The sequence below is a fragment of the Arachis ipaensis genome, chromosome B8 (genome assembly GCF_059453495.1).
Source record: "Arachis ipaensis isolate K30076 ecotype BB chromosome B8, ASM5945349v1, whole genome shotgun sequence".
Taxonomy (NCBI): domain Eukaryota; kingdom Viridiplantae; phylum Streptophyta; class Magnoliopsida; order Fabales; family Fabaceae; genus Arachis; species Arachis ipaensis.
The window spans coordinates 50,113,586-50,121,352 of record NC_142443.1 but is presented as its reverse complement, the minus strand read 5'-3'; positions in this window follow the sequence as shown (position 1 = coordinate 50,121,352).

Here is a 7,767-nt window from a genome sequence, read left to right as displayed (position 1 = left end):
GACACCCTAACTAGCACAGGCACAAACTCAGAGTATGCATTGAAGCATAAGCAGTTCCATCCCTCAGGCTCACGAGGACGAACTGCTCTAATACCATAATGTAACACCCTAATATTCAAATCCTTATGCTCGAGTCATAAGTCAATGATATTACGGTGGTACGACTCTCAGGTGGATTTTTAATATATAAATATAGGTAATTTTCGAAAGGAGTATTAATCGAGAAGCCTGAAAAGAATAGAAATAAAATCGCGAAGACGTATCACTCACGTTTTGACAACGAAAAGTTAAACTGCTAAGCCGAACGCGATATATGGACAAGGCATAAAGGAGATTAAGAGATAGATAACAGATAGATATTTATAGCATAAGTAAATAGCCACTAGTCGCGACCCGCGAAGTTTAGGCCGGCTAGGGTACAGTATTAAAGTAGATGACAACAGTATATCCTAATCTCTCCCAAAGGAAACATAAGAGCCTCTATAGGCAAGTTGCAAAAGAGTTCAATACATAATATAATCTTTTCAAAACAAAGGTGGAGAGATTCTAAGCAAAACACAAAGTAGAGAAAATAAATATCTTCGCCGTCTCTCAGACGAACCACAGCTCACTTTTGAGCACCTGGACCTATATCTGAAAAACAAGAGATATATACGGAATGAGAACCCCAGGCCCATGGGTTCCCAGTACGGTAAAAGTGCCAAATAAATTCAATGTACTGTAATAAAAACTCACTAAGCATCCTAAACTTCTTCACCAATTATTCATCCTAGGTTCTCGCTAATCCATGAATAGGCAACTGTCATAAGGGAGTGCTAAATTCAATTCATGTTTCACATGTTTCCCAACTCGCTGACTCTTCCACGAACCAGACTCAGAATTATAAGCAAAACCATCACCAGTTGTTCTGCCTCAGCAATTCTATATCAATACATCATACACTCGCCTGGAGCTAGTGAAACCACATCACTGCGTCTACCCAGGGAGCTCCAGTTATCTCATTCAATAATCATCATCATCATGCAATCGCATCATCAATTCATCCCATCAAGAACAGCCCTCACACCCACCGACACCAGCATGAGGGGCCTCTCAGTTGTACAAACACAAGCAATACAGGCAAGTAATACACAAATATGGTACAAGTAGAACAAGTAGCATATAGTTAGGTAACATGGCATATATGATGTAGAAATCCAAAACAAATGGCAAACCCAAACAATTCAAACATATGCAAATGATGAATGCTTGCCCTATGGCTGATGATATCATCTGTCGGTTATATAGCCAACCTGACATGTCCTGGTAGCTAACCATTGGACAGAAACACCCATTGCGGAGAAAGTAGATTTGAGCTACAACCCCCTTGCTACTACCCGCTCAACCCAGAACCAGTGGAATAACCAATACTGCGGCAACTACCCAGGCAGGTGTTTAAAAGCTCAACCTGGAGCGAGTGGATTCACCACTACTGCCGCTACTACCCAAGCGTCACAATCTCTGACCTGGAGCAAGTGGGACGAACCACAACCCTTGCTACTACCCAGGGTCTCAATCTCTGTCCTGGAGCAAGTGGGACGAACCACAACCCTTGCTACTACCCAGGATCTCAAAACATACCTTCGTTCAGTTTCGAAGTAATCATCACTATTATCAAATCTCAAACATTAACCTGGAGCAAGCGGGACGAACCACAACCCTTGCTACTACCCAGGATCTCAAAACATACATGTAATCAAAACTCCATAATTAAACTCATTTATCATAAACATCCTTTCCCGTCTCATACCCGGAGCAAGTGGACAACGCCACTGCCTACTACCCGGGGTCACACATCACATTTCAACCTTTTTCATTGTTATCCGGGTAACACATTCATTCATTAATCATATATGCATTTATACTCAGCCATAAACAATAATGGCTTTGCCGTAACCCGGCAATAACTCAGCCATCCGGCCCATGGTTCAATCAAGAACCGGCCATTTATCAACAAATATTGCCCTTCGGCTCATGGCATACAGGGTACTCCCACCGTCATCCTCCATATCTCATATAATCATCCTTGATCATCATTGATCATAACTTTTCCCCTTGCTTCACTGGCAAGTTACCACATCCCCTGGCTCCTATCTCATTGCAAGGCATATCATAATGATTTAATACCTAAGGGGTGAGATCAAAGGCTTAGAAGTTTGAAATTTGGCTTTTAAAACTCAAAAATCAACTTTGGCATGAAAACAGGGCCACGCGTACGCGCACTCCACGCGCACGCGCGGATGCCCAAAAACTCATCGTCATACGCGCGAATGCGCGGGTTAAAAAATATCCAAACAGCGCGCAAGCGTCAGCCACGCGTACGCGTGGGTGCTCTTGCGCCCAGGCACAAAACTGGCACAACTCTGGCATAACTCTCTGGAAAATAGCTGGGCATTGGGTGCAGCGCATCGACGCGCACGCGCACACCATGCGCACGCGTGGATGGTGCCTTCTTGAAGAACGACGCATACGCGCCAAGTGCGTCTACACGTGGAGGGTCATTCTGCTAAAAATTTTCTAAGTTAAAAGCTGCAGAATTTACAGATTCAACCCCCAATCTTCCGACGGACATAACTTTCTCATTTTAAATCATTTTTCACCCGTTCTTCGAACGGCATGGACATCCCGGATCCAATTTCATTTCTAAACAGATTTGGCACAAAACAGAGATCCCTAGTCCATGTTATGTCCTGTCAAAGTGTGCCCAAAAACCATGTTTTCATACAAAACCACAAGGTGCCATTTTCAAAACAAGCCATTTTCAACTCTTTTCAAAATCAACCAAAACATGCCAATTTCAACCCTTTTTGAAATCAATCAAAATGTACCAAAATCCACATCAAGCCATCCTCAATTCACACATTGACACTTTACCAAAAATTCCCAAAACCACATCCAACCATTTTAACACTTTTCAATCAAATGGCTAAAGGACAAACACAATATCATGTCATACGTCCTTCCTCATCCCAATTTCCAATAATACCATTTCCAATCAACCATCATTATACATAATCAATATCATACTCACTATCACGTGATTTCACCCACAAATCAACCTTAATCATTCCCCAAGCATATATCACAACATACATATCTCTAACGCATCATCATACCATCAAGGCATCAATAATCATAATCACATATATGATCACATAATATATCTCAACCGAACCAAACATACCTCATCTACATAAATTCACCCAAAATTACCAAATTCCACACTTCAACATCTCAAACCTTATTATTCAATAACCAACCTAATCATTCATATATTCATTATCTGAAATTCATCCAATCACTTGTGCCATCATACAATGCACACATCGACTTACCTTTCTTACCTCTTTCCGGCCTCCGGCCCAAAATTCACGGTCTCTGGCCCAATTTTCATAATTTAAATGCATAAACCACAAAATCAATACTCATTATCCAGTACATCAAATTCTCAATACACCAAGCATACAAGGTCACACAATTCTCAACCCAATCATTAATTCACGTTACATATCAACTATGCATATTAGCACCAACTATTTACATAATCCAAACTTAATCCTAGGGGCATCTAGCCTAGGAATTCTCATCACAACACATGGTACTTAAATGAAACTTAAACCGTACCTCTTGTAGCCAAACCAATTGAGCCTCTTCTTTGGAATTCTTCACCAACCTTAGCTCCAAGCCTTACCAAAGCTCCTCAAGCAATACCAATCTCCCAATTGTGCACCAACATCACCAAATACACTAACATAACCAATATCACATACATACATCAACTTAGGGCTCATAAAAATGACAAATTACAAGGGTTTGAGCACTTCTTACCTCAGTCCATATGAAGTAAGGATAGAACCCACTTGGAATCCATGTTGGAGTATCCCTAAACACCCAAAATTACAAGATTTCAACACTAACTACCCAAAAACGTGTAACAGTGGGGAATTTCGAAAACTGGGCAGAGATGAATGGAATACTCCCCACCAAACTTAGATAGAATTGTAGAGGATGAGAAGAATGACGCGTGGCCGCAAACGGCTCGTCAATCGGAGCTCCGTAGCTCAAGTTATGGTGGTTTGAAGATCAAAGAGAGTTAGGTTTTCTCTCTTCTCTTCTCTCTTCTCAAATCAGCGCCCCAACCCTTCTTTTTAGGGTAAAATGAGCTGAAATGCTCACAACTAATGTTTATATATGTTGGATCTTGGGCCCACTTAGGCCTGGTTCACTTATTTTTGTCCATTGGCCCAATTTTGGGCCAAAATCTTTAAGATTAGCGCTCTAAATCGCACTTTAAATATTTCTACCTTTCCTAATTATAATTCCTCATTTCTTAATCCTACTTACTCATAATCAATTTTCTCAGCTGCAGTACCAGACAGGTCTCAGCCGGTACTGCCGGTCAAAATTCTACTGCGCGCTTTTACGCAGAAAACTATGTCTTCCGACTCGAAAAAATTCACTGAATCCAAATATCATATTTAAATCATCAAATTCCAATTGCCAAATCTTCCAACCGTATTCGCTCCTATTTAACTTATTATTTAATTAATTTCGGTTAGACCGGGTATTACATTCTACCCCCCTAACAGAAATTTTCGCCCTCGAAAATTTCATCCATCACTACGAGTATGCGCACGTAGTGTGCCTTTATATCCAACACATAACAGTTCCAAGGTCTTTTTACTCTGCACGCTTCCGTTGTCGCGCTCTGATTTCTCTATCCCTGAGGGTCTCGGTCGTTCGTTCAACGCCGACCAACAGCCTCGTTCCTTACTTTTACCGTCTCATCAACTCACACCTTATTAAATCTCGAATCATGTCATCAATAAGATTGCCATCATCGTTTATCATAGCCATTATCCCACATCACTATAATCAATCAAAGCTTTCTTCGTTTTCAGAATTCAATGAGTTTGGACTAACAAGCTGACAAACCCTTAAGAATCCGCTTTCCTTTAATAATCTATATAAAGCTTTCGAGACACATCTCTTTTGTTGAAGTTACTCAGATCAAAAATCATTTTCAAAAATATAACCAACACTCCTTCAAATTCTTGGGAAAATTTTTTCAGCAGCACCTCCCTAAAAATTGGAGTTTACCACCCGTCACGGGTTCCCTCAAACCAATCTCAGTACCGCATCAACATTTTAATTTAATGGTTTTCACATTCGTCTTTCAAAACCAATCATTATAAATCCCAAACTAAATCCAAGGTCACTATGACCAAATATCATAGTACTCATCTCTCAAACACGACAACTTGCACTCTCTGATCATCTAAATCAGATTACGCATCAATGATAATTTCCTCATCCGTTTCAGAACCATCAAGGCTCACAGTCACAATTAATTCCAATTATCTAGAATCATTATATGCATAAGCTCACTAAATTTTTAAGTACTCAAAGCATAAAGCATTTCTAATCATACCCCACTTTTCCTTATTATTACCATACTATGCTAATGCTTTAGCAAGCTTCCGCTATGCCACTTTGATTTCTCGTCAAGTATTAGTTCCATCACTTATTTCCTCAAGTACTCAACCACAACTTAGCATGACTGGCATTTCAAATCAACGTTTCCAAATCCATCATTTAGGACCGTACCATTCCTTATCTATTTAAATCAAAGGAACTAAAAGTCATGGGTTCAATCCGTTTCACCAAGAATCCAGAAATCAACCAACTACATAATAAACACAACACATCATTCTCAATAGAAAATCATTTACATCTCAGGCATTTATCCATTTGTATTAAGGTAAATCCTTACTCGGACCATCTGGTTTGCTTCTCAGTCTAATATTAAGCTTGACATTTCCAGTTTTACTGTACAGGCGGTATTATAAAATCACGCACTGTCCTTTAAGCCTGATTATTGCAATTACCTCAATCTTACTGTCGCAATCGGCCCGCATCCTGACTCTCTCCTTGTTGGCAATTTCTTGATACATGCCCTGGTAACCCGCACTTGTAACATACGCCTAACCCCAATCGGCACGGCCTATTTGAGTGATGACTACCACATCTCTGACAGCTCGAAACATCAGAAGCAGCCGCTGCCCGTTTTCCCTTACCATTCCTTTGGGACTCCTCACTCGTCGCAAAGTTATTCTGTCCTTGGGGAAAGTGTTGTACGTATCCTCTCTCCTTAAACTCTCGACCCCTTGGTGCGAATCCTTGGTTGTGCTCTCTATGACTTCCTTTCTCTGCAACCCTCCTTTTCACACACTCTTCAGCAATTCTGCTCTTATTCACTAACTCTGAAAAAGTTCGGATTTCCATTGGTCCCACTAAACTTAAGATGTCGCTCCGGAGCCCTCCTTCATACTTAATTCATTTTCATTCCTCGAAGTCTCCCAGAGCTCCTTGAGACATGCGGGAAAACCTGAATAGCTCCTCAAATTTGTCTGTATACTCAGATACGGACATAGCACCTTGCTTTAGCTGCAGTAACTCCAATTCCTTGGCTGTCCTGGCGGAATTCGGAAAGTACTCCTTATAGAATTCCACCTGGAAGGCATCCCAAGTGATATGATCATTCCCCTGTTGCAGGAGACGTCGAGCCCCTTGCCACCAATGCGATGCTTCCCCCGTGAGTAGATAGGTAGCAAATTCAACACGCTGCTCTTCAGGCACCAACTGCGCTTGCAGTGCTCGCTCCATAGCCTGAAACCAAGTATCAGCTTCAGTCGGATTGGTGGTTCCCTTGAACTTAGGTGGATTAACCTTTAAGAAGGTTGCCAGTGTCATCGGGCCCTGAGCTTCCCTTCCGCCATTGCCATTATTGTTCATCTGTTGCCCAAGAGCCTCTGCAGTGGCCTGCATAGCAGCAGCCATATTCTCCAACACCGCCATAAGGTTTACCGGGTTATTCGGGTTGATTTTCGGTTCCTGTGCATTAGTACGATCTCTTTTACGTCCCCGACCGGGTCCATGAGGTGCCATCTGGTTCCTATACACACCAAACAATCGATATCAAGTTGATCAGTCTCAATATCGAAAGTATAGTGCTTCAAAGTACCAAAGGTACACTTATGGACTTCATGCTAGATGTATCAGTTAGACACCCTAACTAGCACAGGCACAAACTCAGAGTATGCATTGAAGCATAAGCAATTCCATCCCTCAGGCTCACGAGGACGAACTGCTCTAATACCATAATGTAACACCCTAATATTCAAATCCTTATGCTCGAGTCATAAGTCAATGATATTACGGTGGTACGACTCTCAGGTGGATTTTTAATATATAAATATAGGTAATTTTCGAAAGGAGTATTAATCGAGAAGCCTGAAAAGAATAGAAATAAAATCGCGAAGACGTATCACTCACGTTTTGACAACGAAAAGTTAAACTGCTAAGCCGAACGCGATATATGGACAAGGCATAAAGGAGATTAAGAGATAGATAACAGATAGATATTTATAGCATAAGTAAATAGCCACTAGTCGCGACCCACGAAGTTTAGGCCGGCTAGGGTACAGTATTAAAGTAGATGACAACAGTATATCCTAATCTCTCCCAAAGGAAACATAAGAGCCTCTATAGGCAAGTTGCAAAAGAGTTCAATACATAATATAATCTTTTCAAAACAAAGGTGGAGAGATTCTAAGCAAAACACAAAGTAGAGAAAATAAATATCTTCGCCGTCTCTCAGACGAACCACAGCTCACTTCTGAGCACCTGGACCTATATCTGAAAAACAAGAGATATATACGGAATGAG